This window comes from Taudactylus pleione, unplaced genomic scaffold (genome assembly GCF_031769625.1).
Source record: "Taudactylus pleione unplaced genomic scaffold, aTauple2 ptg000830l, whole genome shotgun sequence".
Lineage (NCBI taxonomy): Eukaryota > Metazoa > Chordata > Amphibia > Anura > Myobatrachidae > Taudactylus > Taudactylus pleione.
In genome coordinates this window covers 2,018,958-2,045,018 of record NW_028285232.1, presented here as the reverse complement: position 1 = coordinate 2,045,018, position 26,061 = coordinate 2,018,958, and the positions used below count along the sequence as shown (strand labels likewise).

The 26,061-nt window shown below is 47.5% G+C and overlaps 1 protein-coding gene across 1 annotated transcript in view; it reads right to left on the bottom strand.

Annotated features, from left to right (window-relative positions):
* Positions 1-25,385, bottom strand: part of PHF24 (PHD finger protein 24) — a 303,298-nt gene extending 277,913 nt beyond the window's left edge. The window contains exon 1 of the mRNA XM_088458415.1: positions 24,958-25,385. The gene's annotated coding sequence lies outside the window, so the exon portion shown is untranslated. The remainder of the gene's footprint in view (positions 1-24,957) is intronic.
* Positions 25,386-26,061: the final 676 nt, after the last annotated feature.

The window sequence follows — 26,061 nt, the reverse complement described above, 5'->3', positions numbered from 1 at the left end:
GTTTCCGCCATGACTCCCACCCATATAAAGGTACAGTACACGTTTCCGCCATGACTCCCAACCATATAAAGGTACAGTACACGTTTCCGCCATGACTCCCACCCATATAAAGGTACAGTACACGTTTCCGCCATGACTCCCACCCATATAAAGGTACAGTACACGTTTCCGCCATGACTCTCACCCATATAAAGGTACAGTACACGTTTCCGCCATGACTCCCACCCATATAAAGGTACAGTACACGTTTCCGCCATGTCTACTACCCATATAAAGGTACAGTACACGTTTCCGCCATGACTCCCACCATATAAAGGTACAGTACACGTTTCTGCCATGACTCCCACCATATAAAGGTACATTACACGTTTCCGCTATGACTCCCACCCATATAAAGGTACAGTACACGTTGGAGCCATGACTCCAACCCATATAAAGGTACAGTACGCGTTTCCGCCATGACTCCCACCCATATAAAGGTACAGTACACGTTTCTGCCATGACTCCCACCCATATAAAAGGTACAGTACACGTTTGTGCCATGACTCCCACCCATATAAAAGGTACAGTACATGTTTCTGCCATGACTCCCACCCATATAAAGGTACAGTACACGTTGGAGCCATGACTCCAACCCATATAAAGGTACAGTACGAGTTTCTGCCATGACTCCCACCCATATAAAGGTACAGTACATGCTTCCGCCATGACTCCCACCCATATAAGGGTACAGTACACGTTTCCGCCATGACTCCCACCCATATAAAGGTACAGTACACGTTTCCGCCATGACTCCCATCCATATAAAGGTACAGTACACGTTTGCGCCATGACTCCCACCCATATAAAGGTACAGTACATGTTTCCGCCATGACTCCCACCCATATAAAGGTACAGTACACGTTTCCGCCATGACTTCCACCCATATAAAGGTAAAGTACACGTTTCTGCCATGACTCCCACCCATATAAAGGTACAGTACACGTTTCCGCCATGACTCCCACCCATATAAAGGTACAGTACACGTTTCCGTCATGTCTACCACCCATATAAAGGTACAGTACACGTTTCCGCCATGACTCCCACCATATAAAGGTACATTACACGTTGGCAAAGACTTCAATCCCACAAGTTAAATCTACAAGACAGAATCTCTACGCAGCCTCTTTCTGTTTCGTTCAAAGCGGTGATGGGGGCGTTTCTGACCCGTACAATGGGCCTGGGACCTGATTCAGACCCGCTGGCTCAGCGATTTTCGCCTGCCTTCACATGTATATAATTCGCAGTGCGCAAGCCAGTCTTTGTGATCTGATTTTGGTTGCTCATAAGCTACTATCAGGTTGCGACTTTGAGTGACAGATAGCGCCGTTGGTGGGTGGTAACAGGGCAAGGTGCTTGTGAATGGGCGAGTTGATGTGCGAATGCAGGCCGCCAAAACGCATTTACAGGGCGTGCATAAGTAGCGTCATTGTACACGTCACCTGCATGTATTTCAGCCAGCGCTGATCGCTGTGCTTGCGGCGGGTTACGGCAACCCCAAGGGCTGTGAGCAGCTCCGATGACTCACGATGGTCCCGATTAATCCTACATTTCCTGGAGATGACGTGTTGCGAGTAGCAAGGGGGCGTCTTTAGACACTTGCGAGCGCACTTTGCCGTAGCTCGCTAAAACATAGTGGACGTCCTTACGCGATGCAGTGCGATCACTTCAGCCCCTTTTTGCCGGCGAGCGACCGCAACTTGCGAGCAGGTCTGAATGAGCTCCCTGGTGTAGAGATGGACGCAGTTCGCACAACAGCTGCACGAAAACACGTAAGAGCAGCAGGAGGTGTCTGTGGTAGAAAGACGCCCACTGCCGGCTTTTGTGATCGCTGCCGAGACCAAAGACGCATCACTGGATCATCGGCCCGAGCATTGGTCATCTCTGTAACCCTCCGGTAACTCAGGATGCCCGATGTTTTCAAGTTACTGAGCAGAGTGAAGCTTCATCTAAGGACACCAAGTTCCCTGAGACGCTTCTTGTCGCCACCCCTTCCCCGACGCCAAATGACCGCAGCATTGCAATCGTGCAGCGGCTTAGAGGACATTGCTACTGTCGTTGCATAAAACAGATTTGCACATGCGGCAAACGGAGGAGTTGTACGCAAACCATCGGGTTTGCGCACAATTCTGAGCAATGAGCACTCCAAACCTGGAGCAGTCACCATTAGCTCTCGGTACTAGGATGTCACTCAGAACAGTGCATTCCATTTAATTAGAGCTGCCCATCACACAGTGTGATAGCTTGCTAAGGTTTATACAGTACAGTAGGTGTGTTTACAGCGGCAATGCTGCGATCATCTATAAATCCGTGCATAGGGATCAGTGATCCCAAGGCAGTCACTGCATGTTCCTAATGGCATGCCTGAATAACACAGCATGTTATCATAGAAAGCCCATGCAAATCATCCAACTGAGCTGAACACAACAACATAACACAGGAAGGGAATCCGCTGCACAATCTGTCTCCTCTGGGGTACTATGAGCTGCCTATAAAGGTTCTCAGTGTGGAGTTTATGGATATAAGACAATAGAAGGAGCCCGTGGCTCAGATTGGAGGGGGGAGGGTAATTTAGATATTTTTTAGCCCTGTAAAAAACAGCAGAAGTTTATAATGAGGTCATAGGACAAGCAGCGATTCTTCTCCTGCAATTGCTATGAGCTCTTGGCAAATGTTGCGGCACAGTCCACCTGATAACCGGGCTGAACGGTCATAAGTTCAATTCCCAATGATGGTATGTGTGGGGTTTGTACGTTCTCCCTACGTTTAGGTGATGGGTGAATTGGCTGCTGACACAAATGAACCCAAGCACGTATGTGTGTCCATGTGATAGGGAATATAAATATAGATTGTAAGCTCCACTGGGTGACTGAGTGAATTATTCTCTTTTTAAGCAAATGCCCCCATTCTCCCTCCTAGGCTCAGGAGCACAGGGTAATGGATACAGAGCACATTCTCCTATCCCATTTCATCCTCAAGCAACATTTATAAATGCTCCCAACGTGTGTCAGTTCCACATAATGTACTCTGCTGTAACAGAGTCAGGTGGGGAAGCACAAAGGCAGAATGTATTACGCACATACATCAAGCGAGAGCAGCCGAGAGGAGAATAAGGGTTATTGCTGTACAGGCCGGGTGTCATTCGCTGACGTTTCGCCATAAATCCTTCAATCCGTTGCTCTCTGGCGCTCACAAAAGATGTGACAGTTCTGCGTTATATGTGACAGTTCTGCCTTATCCGCTGCGGTGACGTTACCGGCTGCCCACTGATCTTTCCTATATTCCATGCTGTAACACACACACTCTGTAGGGACCTGTAATGCTGCCTGGAGTCACACAGATTGCTTATTTAATAATATGTTGTAAACAGCCTAAGTGCACTGTATCCATAGCAGCCAATTAAATGTGCAATGAGCTTTCATTAGTCTTTTGCAATAGATGATCCCGGGTTATAGTTGCAGCATTCTATGTGGTTTGTGACATGTAACATAAATAGGAGGAGTTAGCGGCATTCCTACAGAGATCTGATTTACAGAAATCCACCAAACCCCTTCCAACGAGGACAGGAGCCTCAGACACTGACACTCCGCGCTGCTCGCTGTAACAACGGGTTTAATTTCTCTCTGCGCCACAGGTCCGGCAAATCCTGTCGGGCCTCCAACAATGGATAAATCAGATGGTTACACCGTGCTTAGTAGAACCCAAGCTTACTGTAAGTGACAAACGTTTCCGTGTGGAATAGGGCCTATTTCTTAAACCGGGTACACACTTTTGCAATCATACTCGAGGTGCGATTCTTCTTAACTTAGGACTGAATGTCCAGATGAACATGCAGATTCCTGCGTACACACACGCTAAAGCTGGCCACACACATAGCGATATTTTACCCGATCTGGCCGATTCCGACACATTGGAACGACGGATCGTGTAAAGTTTGGCCAAATTGAGAGTAAATCGTGAGTCCCCACTCACGATGTGATGCGCGTTCCCGCTGGTCGCACATGGCATCGTCAGATCTGCCGTGCAGTAGGGCAGATCTGACAATCTAGGAGGCGATGCACTGTGACAGTCTGGATGCAGGAGAGATCGTATGAAGATTGGACACCAGATCGTGTGCAGAGCTGCCGGGGAGAGTTTCAGGGGAAATCGTACACAGATCGTACACAGCGGCTGATCGTGTGCAGATCGCTATGTCTGTGGCCAGCTTAACAATCTACCACACGATCTGTGATCCTCATCTCTTTAAACCATCTGCTGGAAAGACTGTGGGCCTGATTCAGACCCACTCGCGAGCGGCTGTCCGCTCGCAAGTGGGTCGATGGTCTGCACTGCGCATGTGCACGACAGAGGGAGCTCCGTCGTGCGTATGCGCGAGACGTGACGAGCGAAGGAAAGTCCTTCGCTCGTAGTGTCTGATCAAAGGGGGCGTGCTGTCGATGTTGATTGACAGCACGCCCCCTTTGGTGGGCGTGCCTCCCGGACGGAGGCGTTCCCAAGGGAACGCCTACCGTCAGAAGCCGGCCCCACTGACATCACTAGTGATGTCAGTGGGAGTGATTTTGGCTCTGATAGGGCCAAAATCACTCCGGGCCTTGCGGTTGAAAAACTCAACCGCAGGCTTCGGCTCGCAGTGGCTATGGTCGCGATGGTCAAGACCATCGCGACCATCATCCTGCAAGCTCGTATATGCTGTGGGTGGTGACCCACAGCTATACGAGCGTCCAGGAGGACGCTCCATATTTATGGAGGTGGGCCCTGATTCAGAGCGAGCGCTCTGGTCAGAGCGTCCGGCTCTGAATCAGGCCCTGTGACTGCAGGATCAGAAGTAGTATTGGACACAGGGGCGAATCTATAATGGGTGCAGGGTGTGCGGTACACACGGGCCCCTGAGTCCACTAGGGCCTACACCGCACACCCTGCTTATCACTCTGGACCAAATGGCTTCCGCTGCATTTTCCCGGTGAGATGCGCTGGTGCTGTGGACTCTGGGCACAGACTAGTGGCCACAATCTACTGCTGCAGCGCTGCGCTTAGTACGCCGCCAGGCGACACAGAGAGAGGAGGGGGCCCCGGACGGAGACTGCACACGGGCCCCCTCCTCTCTTGAAACGCCCGGATTGGACAGAATGATTGATAGTGCGCACACACTTCCGTGTTTCTTCAACATTGCACCATGGCAGCTGCGATCTGTTTTCTTTTGATAAAACATGATCGTAGGTGAGTGCACGCTCTTAAGATACAGTATCCCACAAAGGAAGATCTGTCAGACGATTGTATAGGTTTATAATTATATGGACAGATACTTCATACGACAACAATTTCCCTTCTACTCTGCCTGGGAAAGGGCACGGCGGAGACACTAATATGCTAATCAGCGTGACTAATATGCTAATCAGCCTGACTAATATGCTAATCACTCACTGGGCAGCACCCTTTCTCCACTATTATTAATATATGAAGTTATTTATATATCACACACATATTCCACAGCGCTGTGCAGAGAATTTCTTTCATTCAGATCAGTCCCTGCCCCTGTGGAGCTTACAATCTATTTTCCCTATCACAGGGACACAAACACACTAAGGCCCTCATTCAGAGCCGTTCGCTATTTGCGTTCGTTCGTTCAAAAACAAGGGGTGGCTATTCAAATGATCCGTTCGCACATTGCAGTCTGTTCACACCTCTAAGTCTGAACGAGTGAGCAAAACATACGCTCGTTTATTTGTTAAAAACGCCCCCTGGCCGCACGCACCATACGTCATGTCCGCTATTTATTAGATTAATCGAGTACATCGAACAGGATATGAACTGCTCGCTATTCTTGTGGTTGGTTATTTCAACCGCTATTTTGCGAGCAGTTCTGAGTAAAAAAAAAACAAGTGACGTGGTCAATGACGCTGCTGTATTAATTATGCACACCCATAAAACGCCCGTTTTGACCTTTAAGCACGCCTGCGTTCTGATCTCCACTCCCCGTTTTCAAGCACCTTCCCCTGTTACCACCCACATACGCCTCATTCTGTCACTCAAAATAGCAGGCACTCGCTATATTTTGCGTACAAACGATTTTCAGCCGCACTGACTGGTTCGCGCATGCGTACTAAAAAACGTACGCATGCGCAGATGTGCGAACATCGCTCGGAACGAGCGTACTGCCGCTAGCGAGTGGCTCTGAATGAGGGCCTAAGGTCCACTTTTTTTTCATCAGAATCCAATGAATTTGCCAGTATGTGTTTCTTTGGAGCGTGAGAGCAAACCAGAGCACACAAACATGGGGAGAACATCCAAACTCCAGACACAGTGATTTTAGCAAACATTGCACGGGCAGAAGTGAATTTCTGCATATTTCCGGGCGATTATGAGTGAGAGAGATTATGAGTGAGAGAGATTATGAGTGAGAGAGATTATGAGTGAGACAGATTATGAGTGAGAGAGATTATGAGTGAGAGAGATTATGAGTGAGAGAGATTATGAGTGAGAGAGATTATGAGTGAGAGAGATTATGAGTGAGAGATTATGAGTGAGACAGATTATGAGTGAGACAGATTATGAGTGAGACAGATTATGAGTGAGAGAGATTATGAGTGAGAGAGATTATGAGTGAGACATCCATTTCACATATGTTATTTCCATACGTGAAATGGATGTTTTTGGGCATCAGCACTGCGGTCGCACACCAGAGGTCCCCACCTCATGGCAGTGTAGTCAGAGCTCGGTGCTATGCTGAGGCGCACGTACAGTGAAGGGAACGATCCTTCTGATGGATCTCATGGGTCAGGGGCAAAAGAGGACGGTAAAGAAGTGGTCGATTAGTGCCTTTGCAAGGAACTGGACTGATGACATCAGGACTGTGAGGCAGCAATGCTATCCACTATGCCAACCATGCTGACCATCAGCCCCTCTCGTACACAGATTGGCGCTCTAGACTAATAAGCAGTGGTGACGTAGAGGAGGAAGTCACATACAGAGCGATGCTGCCCACTGACTGGTTACCAAGCCCCTTCCCAAGAAAATGGGGGGGGAGAGGGGACATTTTTGTGATGGTACTGAACATTCTAAGAAACAAATCCCCAATCTCACAAGACCGTGTCCTCTTACCATGGGATTAGAACATTTAAGGAGAGACTTTACGACGCCAGAGCACCAAAAGATCTTGCCCATGTACCATGGCACCTAAATGTATTTATTTATAAATGTAAAATCCTATGGGGACTGCAGCGCAGCGAATGGTCCTGTGGTGATCCATACGTATGGCGGATAACCTCAGAAAATGGCAGTTGTCTGAGGTTTTACCGCATCCCGACCTTAATAATCAGCGTCATTAAACTGGCCATAGACAGCACGCTGGAACGATAATTATACACTGCTGAAAAATGGCAAAAAAAATGCTCACATTGTTTGGGTAAATTAACTAAACTTTGCCATCCTGGTGGAACCATAGAGGGGAGAATCTCAGTGTGATGGGCCCCCTACAATGGTTCCAACCATCCCTAGGCCTGTTGGCACCAGGACACAGTGTTTATTTTTTACACTATTACCGAGCACCACTGCTACCTGCACACCAGGGCTGGTTATACCCAGCTGGAGGCGGGCGTGCAATTTCGACCTGTTGGATAAGTTAGCTCTGGTATGAACTGTCCTAGGACCATGGTGCGTGGGAACCCACACACTGCAAGTCTCCCCTCTATGGTTCCACCAGCCCAGGCCTATAAAGCTTAGTACTTGGTACCAGTCTAAGATAGGGCTGCTTTTATATTATCTAACTTATCTGCTGAGAGTATGGGCACAAACGATTTGTGACATCGGACTGCTTGAGTGTGAATTTCAGGCAGATCTGATGAAAAAGAGTTGGATAGTGTACGGAGACAGCTTCATGAAGGTTTAGTTGGCCAGATAATCGATAAGCTGACCGGCTGGATGAAAAGTCTCTCAGCGTATGACTTTATTCTAAGACCTAGAAATGAGTTTTGGATTAGAGAGTCGCCTGTCTCTCTCTCTCTCTCTCTCTGATCCTGTCCCAGCCACTGTGTTCCCTGAGTACTGAGAGAGACTGGGGAACTCAGATGCCACTTGCTACAACTGGTACTCAATGAAGGGAATGTAGTCAGGATCCCGGCTGCCGGTTTAGATACCAGCGCCGGAATCCCGACAGTATCAGGGGTAAGGGGAGAGTTAGGGTGCGGGGGAAAGGTTCGGCACTAGAGGGAGGGTTAGGCACTAAGGGGGGAGTGTTAGGTTTAGGGTGCGGGGAGGGGGGGTTAGGTTCAGGCTGTAGGGGCGAGGGGAAGGTTAGGGTTAGGCACTAAGGGAGGGAGTGTTAGGTTTAGGGTGCGGGGAGGGGGAGGGTTAGGTTCAGGCTCTAGGGGGGTGAGGTTAGGGTTAGGCACCAGGCAGGGAGGGTTAGAGTAGGGTAGGGAAAGGGTTAGCATACCGACCAACAAGTGTCGGTACTGTATGTTAACCCTGTCGGGATCCCGGTGTCGGGAATCTGACCGCCGGAATCCCGACTGTCGGCAACCTATACCCAAATAAGTATATATATATATCATATTTGTGTCAGATTATAGCAGCTACTAGCATTACAGAACCACTGAGCAAATGGAAATGATGCATCCGCACCATCTGCTCTGACTGGACGATCGTCGCCTGGGGCTCAGCAGCTTGTATTGTGCGATGCGGAGGGGGAAATGCTGAGCGCTCCTCAGGATCCGTTTACATGAAATCAGTGGGGAGGCTCATACTGGGGGGGTCTCAGCTAATGTCAGCGCTCCAGGATCTGGGTCAGCAGCGGACACATGTTCTTATCTGAGTCAGCCAGTGGTCATATCTAGTGCCCGGGGAAGATGGATTTGAGGCTACAAATCAAACCAGGGAAGCAGGAGAAAAAGGTCCTTAATACCCACATGTGAGTTACAGACTCACAGCAGACAAAGGCCCTCATTCAGAGCCGTACGCTCTGAGCAGAGCGCCCGCTCTGAATGAGGGCCAGCCTCCATGAAAATGGAGCGTCCTTCTGGACGCTCATATAGCTGTGGGACACCACCCACAGGCTATACGAGTGTGCATTTTGATGGCCGCGATGGTCGAGACCATCGCGACCATCGAATTTGTGAGCCGGAGCCTGCGGTTGAGTTTCTCAACCGCAAGCTCCGGAGTGATTTTGGCTCTATCAGAGCCAAAATCACTCCCACTGACATCACTAGTGATGTCAGTGGGCCGGCTTCTGACGGGAGGCGTTCCCGTGGGAAAGCCCCCGTCAGGGAGGCACGCCCCCGGCACGCCGACCAAAGGGGGCGTGCTGTCAATCAACATTGACAGCACGTCCCCTTTGATCGGACACAACGAGCGAAGGACTTTCCTTCGCTCGTCGCGTCTGGCGCATGCGCACCACGGAGCTTCCTCCGTCGTGCGCATGCTCAGTCCATAACATCGACCCACTTGCGAGCGGACAGCCGCTCGCGAGTGGGTCTGAATCAGGCCCAAAGTTCCTTAATGACTTCCAGCTGCTGAGCAAGGAGATCCGAGTGCATCATGTACCCGACGTCTCAGTGAGTAATGTGCTCATCACAGCTGTTCCTGATGTATAGTCTGCACTCCAAACATTAGGGCTGATTCGGAGGTGTGCATGCACAGGGATGGTCTGTCAGTGACTGCGGCTGCGTACACAGATGCCCAAACACTCACACAGGAGCCCATACTCAGATGGGGAAAATGAGCACGCCCTCGGACTGCTGCAAGTCCGGTGCGAGTCCTGGGAAAGGGAAATAAAGAAGGGACATTTGTAGCTATGGGCCTGATTCACTACTAAAATGCAACTGCGATTACGTACACAATCCGCTGATTGTTGCGTTCTGCGCATGCGTAACCATCGCGGTGCGCGTACAGGCCGCTGCAATCACGACTACGCAGATCCATCACAGAGTGATTGACAGGGAGTGGTTTGTGGGAGGTTGCAGGGGGGGGGGGGGGGTCTGAGAAACGCAGGCATGCCAGTGCGTTCGGACGCCGTTGCAGGGGCATGCATAAATTACCCACTGCAATGGCCTATGAGGCCTGATAGCGTGCGCAGTTGTTAGCGATTCCTGAGTAAGGTCAGAGCCTGTGTAAGTGTGTGTGAGGCTGTGATGGTACTCCATGTTACTGATGGTTTCTCAGTCTTGTGTAATCACTGTGTGTGATGAGGTTAGTAATTCCTGAGTAAGGTCAGAGCCTGTGTAAGTGTGTGTGAGGCTGTGATGGTACTCCATGTTACTGATGGTTTCTCAGTCTTGTGTAATCACTGTGTGTGATGAGGTTAGTAATTCCTGAGTAAGGTCAGAGCCTGTGTAAGTGTGTGTGAGGCTGTGATGGTACTCCATGTTACTGATGGTATCTCAGTCTTGTGTAATCACTGTGTGTGATGAGGTTAGTAATTCCTGAGTAAGGTCTGAGCCTGTGTAAGTGTGTGTGAGGCTGTGATGGTACTCCATGTTACTGATGGTATCTCAGTCTTGTGTAATCACTGTGTGTGATGAGGTTAGTAATTCCTGAGTAAGGTCAGAGCCTGTGTAAGTGTGTGTGAGGCTGTGATGGTACTCCATGTTACTGATGGTTTCTCAGTCTTGTGTAATCACTGTGTGTGATGAGGTTAGTAATTCCTGAGTAAGGTCAGAGCCTGTGTGAGTGTGTGTGAGGCTGTGATGGTACTCCATGTTACTGATGGTATCTCAGTCTTGTGTAGTCACTGGGTGTGATGAGGTTAGTAATTCCTGAGTAAGGTCAGAGCCTGTGTAAGTGTGTGTGAGGCTGTGATGGTACTCCATGTTACTGATGGTATCTCAGTCTTGTGTAGTCACTGGGTGTGATGAGGTTAGTAATTCCTGAGTAAGGTCAGAGCCTGTGTAAGTGTGTGTGAGGCTGTGATGGTACTCCATGTTACTGATGGTGTCTCAGTCTTGTGTAATCACTGTGTGTGATGAGGTTAGTAGTTCCTGAGTAAGGTCAGAGCCTGTGTAAGTGTGTGTGAGGCTGTGATGGTAGTCCATGTTACTGATGGTATCTCAGTCTTGTGTAGTCACTGCGTGTGATGAGGTTAGTAATTCCTGAGTAAGGTCAGAGCCTGTGTAAGTGTGTGTGAGGCTGTGATGGTACTCCATGTTACTGATGGTTTCTCAGTCTTGTGTAATCACTGTGTGTGATGAGGTTAGTAATTCCTGAGTAAGGTCAGAGCCTGTGTAAGTGTGTGTGAGGCTGTGATGGTACTCCATGTTACCGATGGTTTCTCAGTCTTGTGTAGTCACTGCGTGTGATGAGGTTAGTATTTCCTGAGTAAGGTCAGAGCCTGTGTAAGTGTGTGTGAGGCTGTGATGGTACTCCATGTTACTGATGGTTTCACAGTCTTGCTAAACATTACGTATATGTGCTAAGTAAAGTGGGCGTCCTTATGTAGTGCTGGGGTGGTATAGCGATCGCAAAGGATTAGCATACTATCGCAGTCAGACTGCGTGTGTAATTGCATACAGAGTGGCGATCCGTAGTGAATCAGGCCTTGTATACATTATAAGCAAGAAAATACCATAATGGGAAGTCCCCAATATTATTTTGTACAAAAATAAGCTGATCTGTATTTTTTATTCATTTTCCTGCTGCCTTTTTTAAATGAAGTTTCTGCATCTATTAAGTTTGTTTCTAACCTATCTACTTGTGAACTGAATATTTCAGCTGCCATGTGTCAGAGCCCTGACTCCATTCCTCTTCCCTACAATGGATCATTGTCATCTTGTCAGATGAAAGCCATTGTTACCATTAAAAGTCCTTGAAACAATGTTGCTGCACTCTGTAATGAAAGTATTATACTACATTAGTGCTACAGATAAGACGACACCTTTATAGGATACTTTTTATGCAGCAGCGCTATAAATGTATAATAGTATTTGGAAGTACTTGGAATGATTATTTTATATCTATTATTATTAGACAATATATTTAGGTAAGATGATGAGAGTAAATAGTTTTGGGAAAGTATTTGCCGATAATCAGAATATTACAAAACACGTTAATCATTGTCCTATCATAAGACGGACTTTCCAATAATTCAGGATCCTCATTGTCAGTGATGATGGATGAATAAACTCGAAGACACAAGGGGAAATTCAATTAGGTGCGGGGTTTGCCACACGGGGAAAAGCTCCAGAGTTATTCCATTAATTGCCATTTTCCCCATGGGCTAAACCATGGCTTAATGCATACTAACCCATAGATTCCACACAGTGGACCTCATTCAGAATCGGTCGAAGCGGCCGCACGGTCGTACGCGAAAAGGGGCCGTATATGCAAATGATTCCCTCGCAAGTTGCGTCCCTAAGTTCGGATCGGTAGCTGGCCGACCAAGGGGAGGAAGCGGTCGGAAGACAAAAAAATATGCCCCCTTCTCATACGCATTGCACGTCATCTCCGGGCATATAAGGATTAATCGAGAGCATCGGCAAGCATCGGAACTGGTCGTAGAGCTTAAGGTTGACCATACCCTCTCTTAAGCTCTACGATCATGTCAGTGTAAAAACCTCCCATGTCACATGTGCCATGACGCTACTTTGTTAATTATGCACTCCCATAATCCGTATGCACTCCCATAATCCGTATGCACTCCCACAAAATGCCGTTTGCATAGTCAGGCACGCCTGCGTTCTGATCTCCACTCCCCGTTTTCAAGCACCTTCCCCTGTTACCACCCACAAACGCCTCCATCTGTCACTCAAACTACCGACCTGGCTGTGTTCAAGGAGAGAGACATTTCTGATCGTAGCGGCTAGTTTGCGCACGCGCATTGCGAACTTTACGCATGCGCAGTATAGAGAACATCGGTGGCGTACAACCGTGCGGCCGCTTCGACCGACTCTGAATGAGGTCCAAAGTGCTGATAGCTATGGGTTTCCCCATACGGTAAATACAGAAGTCCTTAAGTAGCTAATGGAATCCGGCAGCGCGTCCAATTATCTGACGCCTGAACTGAATTCTCACACACAAACAAACTGGGCACTCTTATTTTTCACATTTTTGAACAAATGATACATCTATACAGTCCCATCAGTATACAAATTATACATCTATACAGTCCCATCCGTATACAAATTATAGAACTCCTGTATACAGTCCCATCCGTATACAAATTATACATCTATACAGTCCCATCAGTATACAAATTATACATCTATACAGTCCCATCCGTATACAAATTATAGAACTCCTGTATACAGTCCCATCCGTATACAAATTATACATCTATACAGTCCCATCAGTATACAAATTATACATCTATACAGTCCCATACATATACAAATGATACACCTATACAGTCCCATCCGTATACAAATGATACACCTATACAGTCCCATCCGTATACAAATGATACACCTATACAGTCCCATCCATATACAAATGATATATCGATACAGTCCCTTCCGTATACAAATGGTACACCTATACAGTCCCATCAGTATACAAATGGTACACCTACACAGTCCCATCCATATACAAATGGTACGCCTATACAGTCCCATCCGTATACAAATGATACACCTATACAGTCCCATCAGTATACAAATGGTACACCTACACAGTCCCATCCATATACAAATGATACATCAATACAGTCCCATCCATATACAAATGATACACCTATACAGTCCCATCAGTATACAAATGATACATCGATACAGTCCCATCAGTATACAAATGATACATCAATACAGTCCCATCAGTATACAAATGATACATCAATACAGTCCCATCCATATACAAATGATACACCTATACAGTCCCATCAGTATACAAATGATACATCGATACAGTTCCATCAGTATACAAATGATACATCGATACAGTCCCATCAGTATACAAATGATACATCTATATAGTCCCATCAGTATACAAATTATAGAACTACTGTATACAGTCCCATCACAATACAAATGATATATCTATACAGTCCCATCAGTATACAAATTATACATTGATACAGTCCCATCCGCATACAAATGATACACCTATACAGTCCCATCCGTATACAAATGATACATCTATACAGTCCCATCCATATACAAATGATACATCGATACAGTCCCATCCGTATGCAAATGATACATTGATACAGTCCCATCCATATACAAATGATACATCGATACAGTCCCATCTGTATACAAATGGTACACCTATACAGTTCCATCAGTATACAAATGGTACACCTATACAGTCCCATCAGTATACAAATGATACACCTGTACAGTCCCATCAGTATACAAATGATACATCTATACAGTCCCACCATTATACAAATGATACATCAATACAGTCCCATTCCTATACAAATGATACATCTATACAGTCCCATCAGTATACAAATGATACATCTACAGTCCCATCAGTATACAAATGATACATCTATACAGTCCCATCAGTATACAAATGATACATCTACAGTCCCATCAGTATACAAATGAAACATCTATACAGTCCCATCCGTATACAAATGGTACATCTATACAGTCCCATCAGTATACAAATGAAACATCTATACAGTCCCATCCGTATACAAATGGTACATCTATACAGGCCCATCATTATACAAATGGTACATCTATACAGTCCAATCCGTATACAAATGATACACCTATACAGTCCCATCAGTATACAAATGAAACACGCGTGTCACAAACAACTGCATGTAAGTTACAATTTTCATGTATGTGGGCGGAAAGATATTCCCAGTACGGGCAGGACAGAGGAAGGCTGTAGGATACATGTACTGTACAACTGCATTACGCTCCATTCAATCAACCCAACATCTTTGGGTGCAAATTTCCCACCTAACCCAAAGAAATAACCAAGAGACTCTGCATCTACCCATCATGGCATTAGATAGTCTGCCAACTACACCTCAATTCTTTATTAATTATAGATAAACCAATCAGATTGAATGATGGGTAGTAATTAGGGCAGCTATCTTATAGTAGTGCCATGGTCTTACTGACTATCCCGCACCTAAAGGAGTCTTATTTATAATGGATTCTTATCAATGACAGGACAATGGCCACTGAAGGGATAACTGACGTTTCCTGGTGGGAATCCTGGGAACACTGTTTATTAATGTACAGTATATCGGAAGGGGACTGATACAGTATTAAGATTGTTCTTCTTCACCTGCCCGATGATTAGCGGTTTCATCACTGGGATTCAACAAGGTTTTTTGGCATCATTCCGACCTGCTTGTTAATGAAACGCACACATCGGCAGTGATGCACACATCACTTGTGTATCAGGAGGTGACAAGGCAACACTCGGAGAAGGGACGCCAGTCTCTGAAAGCTCTAATTATATCCGTACCCTCCACCCACTGGGTGCTACAGGTGACATGATCCGGCTTCAGATACACAGAGCATTGTAAATTCTCTTATACTTATTCTATAGAAGCAGAGCAGACTGGCTGGAGGGCTCCATTAACGGCCATGAAATGGTAACGAAACACCTTTTCCTGCTCAGTAACTTTCATCCAATCCCTACAGATCTGCAGAGAAGTAGACTCTATAACAAACCACAATTATTATCCAGCTCATTAATGTATTAGCATATGACTAACTCCCATTTAGCACCACCAGTTATTGTCTGATCAACATGTATACACTAATGAGCCATAGAACATGAGGGAACATCCACCCACTGCTCAATTCTTCAAATGTCACACATAACATGAGCCAGGGCCTACATCCGCGCCTTATAGATCACATGTTGTCTAGACAGACGGGCGCCAAGGGAGGGGCAGCAGGTAAAGACGACCCTGGTATTCACAATGAAGCGTAGCCGCATTTCTCCATGCCGCCTAGTACTAATACCACCCCATAACTTGGGTCCAAAAGCTCTCCCGGAAGCCCCATCTACACACGCCAGATGCCTCCATCTTGGGGATTGAGGCAGTATATTTATTAAAATAATATTCATTTCCCATGACCGAGCCAGCCAGTAATAGCGAGTACTTATGCTGCGTTCTTCTAAGTATCATTCAGCCCCAAATGGGATTCCTTCATTGTGTCTAGGAAGCAGGAACTCCGTATTCCACGCACAGCTCTGGTTAGCACCCGGTTTCCCTAAGTGAGAAATGTTCTATCACATATAGTACATGCAGAGACACTGGCTGGGCGCATACTGGACCTAATGTAACTAAATACACAAAGAAGCACAGAAGAACGTCATGTTTATGCCCTAAGCTGAGATGTACACAGTATGCAGGTTTGGTGCCCGGGTTACATCACAGACTGTACACTTACTAATTGTTTTATTTTATGTCTTTTGTTGCTTGCAAGATGCACAAGTGCTTTTTAGGTTTCAATAATAAGTAAAACCTCTAATACAGCAGCACATTTCCCATATAAACAACAAATTGCTAAAACATGCACACAATATACATCTGCGCAACAGAGGAAGCACCAATCGGATTCAGGGATGAATTTGCAATCGGCCAATCAGAAGTGGCTAGCTAGTGCTGGCATCATCATCATCATCATTGTCACCAGCCCTGAGGTGCCCGCAACTGGCGGAGCGTTTGCTGGGGTACAGACGTGTCCTCACTCGTCTTTGCTGCAGTCCCGTCTAACTGCCCCTCTTGGCGCGCCTGGTGAGACTCTGCTAGCACTGGGCATCTGTTTCTGCGACTAGGATGCACCGGCAGACTGTGCCAATTCATTTGATATGTGACACTTGTATATTTGTGTGCGACTTACTCAATCGACATGAGAAGTGCTAGGATGGAGCGGCCACAGCTTTTTGCAGGCCACGTTCTGTTTACACTCAAAGTCGCACACAGATACAGTATCAAAATAATCAGCGCAGTCTCCTGGTGCGCCCCAGACCCCAGGAATATCGCGCTGCATGGCGTATTGAGGAGAGATGAGGACACATCTGTATCTGCTTCTCTCTGCCGGAATGCACTCGCCCTACGTTAGGACAGACTCATCTCTTCCCTGTCCCACCACTCCAGCCACAAGCAGTCACAGGTGTCACTTTCATTCCAAGCTACCTGCACCAATATGCGCCTTTTTATTCACGTCCGAGCTAAGTTACACATTTTATACCCTGCAATGTGGCATAAATCCGTATGTCAACAGCCCCGTAATGTCCAGTGTGTCTGATATCACCATAAACCAAAATGATACAAAGTAATGTATGGTCGCCTAAGAAACACTATACTCCAACATATTGTATTCATTCTGATGTAATAGTCTGCAGAGCAAGATTACCGCTCGATGATACAATGTGGCATCGCTGGAGACTTCTGATGCTCCCTATAAAGATCTAGGTGTTAAATGAAACCTCCCAGACTGTGCTCCTAATAACCAACCAATATAAGATTTCTTACACCGGAAATGCGCCCTAAAAAGGGATGTGCAGAAATCATGGAGCCAGTGCAGGGACAGATCCTTACTGATAATGGAGGGAAGTCTTGTGTGTACAGCAGGAATATAGGAGACAGTAGGGACTGCAGTAATATAAGAGACAGTAGGGACTGCAAGAATATAGGAGACAGTAGGGACTGCAGGAATATAAGAGCCAGTAGAGACTGCAGGAATATAGGAGACAGTAGGGATTGCAGGAATATAGGAGACAGTAGGGACTGCAAGAATATAGGAGACAGTAGGGACTGCAAGAATATAGGAGACAGTAGGGACTGCAGGAATATAGGAGCCAGTAGGGACTGCAGGAATATAGGAGCCAGTAGGGACTGCAGGAATATAGGAGACAGTAGGGATTGCAGGAATATAGGAGACAGTAGGGACTGCAAGAATATAGGAGACAGTAGGGACTGCAAGAATATAGGAGACAGTAGGGACTGCAGGAATATAGGAGACAATAGGGACTGCAAGAATATAGGAGACAGTAGGGACTGCAGGAATATAGGAGACAGTAGGGACTGCAGGAATATAGGAGCCAGTAGGGACTGCAGGAATATAGGAGACAGTAGGGATTGCAGGAATATAGGAGACAGTAGGGACTGCAAGAATATAGGAGACAGTAGGGACTGCAAGAATATAGGAGACAGTAGGGACTGCAGGAATATAGGAGACAGTAGGGACTGCAGGAATATAGAAACCAGTAGGGACTGTTTCATAGCAAAGTCAGTACAAATATCAGGATATTACAGGACACCGCAAAGAGTGCCATGAACTCTGCATTGAATTAAACAGTGATAATTTCACTTTTATAGTAAATAGCACATTACTCACTAATTATTGTTACACACAAGTTATCTTAGGTGATCCCCATATCCAGGAGGGCTTTACCTTCTGCCAGATCTGCAGGCCGTCACCGTGGGCTTTACCTTCTGCCAGATCTGCAGGCCATCACCGTGAGTCATGTGACACCAGTGACATCACTGCTCCCCAAATATTATAGTACATCTTACAGTATATTCTGCATGTCATGCCCCTGGTGTAATACATGTACAGATATACTGTAAGATATGTTTTTCCTGGACTCAGTAAGCTGTACATACAGTAGCATTGTTGCTCTGTTATAAGGGGAGATGTATCAATGCTTGGAGAGAGATAAAGTGGAGAAGTTGCCCAAAACAAATAATCAGCTTCTGTCATTACATAGACTGCGCTGATAAAGGACAGGTGAAAGCCGGTTGGTAGCTCCCGACAACTTCTTCACTTTATTTCTCTCCAAGGCTTCATACATCTCCCCGATATCCTATGATAAGGAATATTCCTCACTGCACAGAGCCGGTGCCTATTCCTCGCTGCACATAGCCCGGTACCTATTCGTCACTGCACAGAGCCCGGTGCCTATTCCTCACTGCACAGAGCCCGGTGCCTATTCCTCACTGCACAGAGCCGGTGCCTATTCCTCACTGCACAGAGCCGGTGCCTATTCCTCACTGCACAGAGCCCGGTACCTATTCCTCACTGCACAGAGCCGGTGCCTATTCCTCACTGCACAGAGCCGGTGCCTATTCCTCACTGCACAGGGCCGATGCCTATTCCTCACTACACAGAGCCAAGTACCTATTCCTCACTGCACAGGGCCCGGTACATATTCCTCACTGCACAGAGCCCGGTACCTCTTCCTCACTGCACAGAGCCGGTGCCTATTCCTCACTGCACAGGGCAGATGCCTATTCCTCACTACACAGAGCCCGCTACCTATTCCTCACTGCACAGAGCCCGGTACCTATTCCTCACTGCACAGAGTTGGTGCCTATTCCTCACTGCACAGAGCCCGGTACCTATTCCTCACTGCACAGAGCCGGTGCCTATTCCTCACTGCACAGAGGGCCTGATTCAGAGCCGCTCGTAAGCGGCCGCTCGCTCGCTCCGAGCGATGTTCGCACAACTGCGCATGCGTATGGGTTGTAATACGCATGCGCGAACCAGTCATTGCGGTCGGAAATTGTGTGCTCGCAAAATAGCGAATGCCTGCTAATTTGAGTGACAGAATGAAGCGTTTGTGGGTGGCAACAGGGGAAGGTGCTTGAAAACGGGGAGTGGAGATCCGAACGCAGGCGTGCCAAACGGTCAAAACGGGCGTTTTAAGGGTGTGCACAATTAACAAAGCAGCGTCATCGACCACGTTACTTGGTTGTCTTTTAGCCTGAACTGCTCGCATGATTGCGGTAGGAAAATGCTACCACAAGCACTGCGAGCAGTTCAGATGCCTTTCGAAGTACTCGATTAATCTAATAAATAGCGGAGATGACGTATGATGCGAGTGGCCAGGGGGCGTTTTTTTAAAAATAGCAAGCGCATGTTTCGTTCGCTCGTTCAGACATAGAGGCGTCAACAGACCGCAAAGAGCGAGCGCTCTATTTAAATATCCGGCTGCTTTTTCTGAACGAGCGAGCGCAAATAGCGTCCGGCTCTGAATCAGGCCCAGAGCCAGGTGCCTATTCCTCACTGCACAGAGCCAGGTACCTATTCCTCACTGCACAGAGCCCGGTGCCTATTCCTCACTGCACAGAGCCCGGTGCCTATTCCTCACTGCACAGAGACGGTGCCTATTCCTCACTGCACAGAGCCGGTGCCTATTCCTCACTGCACAGGGCCGATGCCTATTCCTCACTACACAGAGCCAAGTACCTATTCCTCACTGCACAGGGCCCGGTACATATTCCTCACTGCACAGAGCCCGGTACCTCTTCCTCACTGCACAGAGCCGGTGCCTATTCCTCACTGCACAGGGCCGGTGCCTATTCCTCACTGCACAGAGACGATACCTATTACTCACTGCACAGAGCCGGTGCCTATTCCTCACTGCACAGAGCCGGTGCCTATTCCTCACTGCACAGAGCCAGTGCCTCATTGTTTATCTCTGCAGACTTCATGTACACAGGTCACTCACTCTCCCCCTCTCTCTATGATAGGGCATATGTAACAATTATCAGGTTTTGGACCCAATAATTATACATTCCTTATCACCGCTATTTGCGGCAACAAAAAATTTACATTCATCGATATGTATCAAATAAACACACAGGGGCAGTGGTCCCTGCCATGTGCTAGAAGTGAAGAGATCGTTTTGTGCCTTCGTGGCACTACTACCAATGCGAGGTCCGCTGACCATGCGTGTGCGATGGCGATTGGTAGCCCATAAGCCACAGCGGCGTTATGGAGGGTACACACGGTCAGATTTTCTGGAAGATATGAACGATAACGATTGTAAAAATCGTTACATCGTTCATATCGTTGACATGCATCGACGAACGATGCGTGTGCCTCTATGTCAGATAACGATGTCTGAAATCGACTGTGTTTGCAGTCAGATTTGAACGATTTCATTCATTTAAATACTGTCAGAGATCATTCATCGTCAATGAGATCATTGGTAAAATCATTCATCGTTGACCTAGCAGGTCTGACCGTGTGTATGCACCATTAGCTGCCGAGTCCAAACTGTCTGGAAAAGCTGACAGTGTAGCAGCCCCCACAGAAAATTATAGGGGCTGCCGCTGGTATCAGAAATAGAGGGTGATACCTAATATTTGTGGGTATCCCCCAAGACAAATGTTTTCGGAGGATATGCTGCAAATGTTGAATGATAAATTGACCCCTATATCTATATCTACCACAAGCCCAACATGAGGCCATTAAGCAACGCAGTAAAAAATCTGAGATTCAGAAACAAAGAATATTCATTAGATTTAGAGTAGGATGAGCTGAGAAGTTACTTCATGCAATAAATTCAGTAAGACAATCACTGTGCAATGCCTACCTACTTTATCTAAATCATGTAGATTGTAAGCTCTTCTGGTGAGGGTTATCTAGTGTACAGTTTGGGTCAGCTGCTTTGTTGACGTCCCAGTTTACATTACAGTGCAGTGTGTTGATGCTAAGTATCCATATTACAATAGGAGAATTCTGGGTGACTCCTGGGATCCCCCTCTAGCAGACATACTGAGTACAACATAAGTACGACTGTGAGACAGCCATTCCCTGCACAGCCGGCACTTCCACTGGCTCCTCTATTCAGAGCAAGGTAAGGTGTAGGCTATCCCGGAACATGGGGTACATAAAATGTCCAAATATAAACTATAGAGAGTGAATATCATGATGAAAGGTACAAGTTAGAGTCCCTGCTATCAAATCCTGAGCCCCTGTTATTATGGATTCAGCACAGGACCACAATACAGTACATATAACATAATAACAGCACAGGACCACAGTACAGTACATATAACATAAAAATAGCACAGGACCACAGTACAGTACATATAACAGCACAGGACCACAGTACAGTACATATAACATAATAACAGCACAGGACCACAGTACAGTACATATAACAAAAAAACAGCACAGGATCACAGGGCCTGATTCAGAGCCGCTCGTTAGCGGCTGCTCGTTCTCTCCGAGCGATGTTCGCACATCTGCGCATGCGTACGGATCGTAATGTGCATGCGCCAGCCAGTCAGTGCGGTCAGAAATCGCGTGTTCGCAAAATAGCGAATGCCTGCTAATTTGAGTGACAGGATGAGGCGTTTGTGGGTGGTAACAGGGGAAGGTGCTTGAAAACGGGGAGTGGAGATCCGAACGCAGGCGTGCCAAATGGTCAAAACGAGTGTTTTAAGGGTGTGCATAATTAACAAAGCAGCGTCATTGACCACATCACTTGGTTGTCTTTTAGCCTGAACTGCTCGCATGATTGCGGTAGGAATATGCTACCACAAGAATAGCGAGCAGTTCAGACGCCGTTCGATATACTCGATTAATCTAATAAATAGCGGAGATGACGTATGGTGCGAGCGGCCAGGGGGCGTTTTTTTCTAAATAGCAGCCGCATGTTTTGTTCGCTCGTTCAGACATAGAGGCGTCAACAGACCGCAAAGAGCGAGCGCTTAATTTAAATATCCGGCCCCTTTATCAGAACGAGCGGCGCAAATAGCGTCCGGCTCTGAATCAGGCCCACAGTACAGTACATATAACATAATAATAACAGCACAGGATCACAGTACAGTACATATAACATAACAGCACAGGATCACAGTAGAGTACATATAACATAATAACAGACCAGGACCACAGTACAGTACATATAACATAATAACAGCACAGGATCACAGTACAGTACATATAACATAACAGCACAGGATCACAGTACAGTACATATAACAGCACAGGATCACAGTACAGTACATATAACATAACAGTACATATAACATAATAACAGCACAGGACCACAGTAGAGTACATATAACATAATAACAGCACAGGACCACAGTAGAGTACATATAACATAACAGCACAGGACCACAGTACAGTACATATAACATAATAACAGCACAGGACCACAGTACAGTACATTTAACATAATAACAGCACAGGACCACAGTACAGTACATATAACATAACAGCACAGGACCACAGTACAGTACATATAACATAATAACAGCACAGGACCACAGTAGAGTACATATAACATAATAACAGCACAAGACCACAGTACAGTACATATAACAGAATAACAGCACAGGACCACAGTACAGTACATATAACATAACAGCACAGGACCACAGTACAGTACATATAACATAATAACAGCACAGGACCACAGTACAGTACATATAACATAATAACAGCACAGGACCACAGTACAGTACATATAACAGAATAACAGCACAGGACCACAGTACAGTACATATAACATAATAACAGCACAGGACCACAGTACAGTACATATAACAGAATAACAGCACAGGACCACAGTACAGTACATATAACATAATAACAGCACAGGACCACAGTACAGTACATATAACATAATAACAGCACAGGACCACAGTACAGTACATATAACATAATAACAGCACATGGGAAGTCAGGTTCATGTCTTCTCACATTAGGGTAGGAAATATCTTTATCAGCACCTGCACCATAATGTATGTCTACCAGGAAATGCATTCTGCCCTCTCCCCGTGTACCAGTGAGTACCTGTAATCATCATTAACCCAAATTGCTGTGTGTTTAGCACTCACTGTCCCCCTCCCCGGTCCCTCCTGCACAGCACTAAGTACAGGAACAGTCAGGTAGCAGCTCCCGGAGGCTGGACGGTAGTAAGTACTGTACTATACTGCTGAGCTGATACAGTAATTACTGTTCTCTCTCTATAGATGGACAGGTCATTTACTGTAGCTGTGAGTGTATCTGCATAACATGCACAATCCCCAGCATCTCCTCCCACATGCAGCAGATGTAGCACCTGGCTGCTCCCATAACTCCTGTAGTGCCTGATGTTATATTTGCACAAGAGCTTTATGCTGGGAACAGAAACGACCCATTATAATATACAGTATGTATCACTTTGCAGCAGGAGATTATTTACTCAGTGGGGTAAAACTGAGGAGAAACTTCAGAGGAATTTGGAGGGTGCAGAAGGTAGGGGGTAGTGTGGAGGGGGGTATAGTGTGGAGGGTGCAGAAGGTAGGGGGTAGTGTGGAGGGGGGGTAGTGTGGAGGGTGCAGAAGGTAGGGGGTAGTGTGGAGGGGGGGTAGTGTGGAGGGTGCAGAAGGTAGGGGGTAGTGTGGAGGGTGCAGAAGGTAGGGGGTAGTGTGGACGGGAGTGCAGTAGGGAGGGTGCAGAAGGTAGGGGGTAGTGTGGAGGGGGGGTAGTGTGGAGGGTGCAGAAGGTAGGGGGTAGTGTGGAGGGGGGGTAGTGTGGAGGGTGCAGAAGGTAGGGGGTAGTGTGGAGGGGGGTATAGTAGGGAGGGTGCAGAAGGTAGGGGGTAGTGTGGAGGGGGGGTAGTGTGGAGGGTGCAGAAGGTAGGGGGTAGTGTGGAGGGGGGGTAGTGTGGAGGGTGCAGAAGGTAGGGGGTAGTGTGGAGGGGGGGTAGTGTGGAGGGTGCAGAAGGTAGGGGGTAGTGTGGAGGGGGGGTAGTGTGGAGGATGCAGAAGGTAGGGGGTAGTGTGGAGGGGAGTGCAGTAGGGAGGGTGCAGAAGGTAGGGGGTAGTGTGGAGGGTGCAGAAGGTAGGGGGTAGTGTGGAGGGGGGTAGTGTGGAGGGTGCAGAAGGTAGGGGGTAGTGTGGAGGGGGGTAGTGTGGAGGGTGCAGAAGGTAGGGGGTAGTGTGGAGGGGGGTATAGTAGGGAGGGTGCAGAAGGTAGAGGGTAGTGTGGAGGGGGGTAGTGTGGAGGGTGCAGAAGGTAGGGGGTAGTGTGGAGGGGGGTATAGTAGGGAGGGTGCAGAAGGTAGGGGGTAGTGTGGAGGGGGGGGTAGTGTGGAGGGTGCAGAAGGTAGGGGGTAGTGTGGAGGGGGGGTGCAGTAGGGAGGGGGTGGTGTGGAGGGGAGTGCAGTAGGGAGGGTGCAGAAGGTAGGGGTTAGTGTGGAGGGGGGTGCAGTAGGGAGAGGGTAGTGTGGAGGGGGTATAGTAGGGGGGTTAGTGAGTGCGGAGCAGCCACTTACCCTTGATTTGAGTGACAGAAGGGCCCAGCAGTGTCTAGTTAATCCAGGTCGCCTTCCTGAAAGCCATGGGCTTGTCCCTCCAAGCAGCAGCAGTAGTCCGGTCTCCCCTTCCCTCACTCCATCCTCCCTGGTGACCCGCACAGTGCTCGCTCCAGCCCTCAGGTGCAGGCAGTATGGGGGAGCGGAGCAGCCTGGTGCTGGTGGAGCCTCTCTGCAAATGGGGAGTTATTAGGGCAAAAGCTGATGAAACTGTTATATTTGCCCCCTGGGACAGGAGACTGCTGGCTGGAGCTCTGCTGCTACCAAATGCTGCTTCTCTTATACATCGCAAACATCTCTTCTCATTTAACCAGTTCAGTCCCAGGGGGCCAGCAAAGCACTTAGCAAATGCACAGCACCCCCCTCCTTATTTGGAAGGGTTAACCTGGTTGACGATAGATGGAAGGTACCAATAAAATCCCCCCAGTCTCACCCCACCTCTTCCAGTCAGTGCCAGGGCCCCTCCTATCCCCCCTCCAGCCCCTGTCTCTGCTCTCCCTGCTGCCGTGTGAGATGCTGCTGCAGCTGCAGGCGATGAGGGGCTGCAGCGCCCCCAGTCATTCCTCTCCTAACCAGGTCAAGCGCTGGCATTGCTAACACATAGACGGGGACCTGAATGCTGCTGTCCCCTCTGTGTATGGGAGGATCATCCAGGCATCTGAGGGGAAAATATCTGCTCCTTGTTCACCCACATACTCAGCTTGTGTAAGAATACAATGAGGTGTCATACAGCACCTGGGCTATCTATAGTGCATGGCCTGAGGTGCTGTGCTGGCTGATACATGGTATATACTGTATGCTGTATACATAGTGTGTGCACGCCCTGTGGTGCTGTGCTGGCTGATACATGGTACATACTGTATGCTGTATATATAGTGTGTGCACGCCCTGAGGTGCTGTGCTGGCTGATACATGGTATATACTGTATGCTGTATACATAGTGTGTGCGTGCCCTGAGGTGATGTGCTGGCTGATACATGGTACATATACTGTATGCTGTATACATAGTGTGTGCGTGCCCTGAGGTGCTGTGCTGGCTGATACATGGTACATACTGTATGCTAT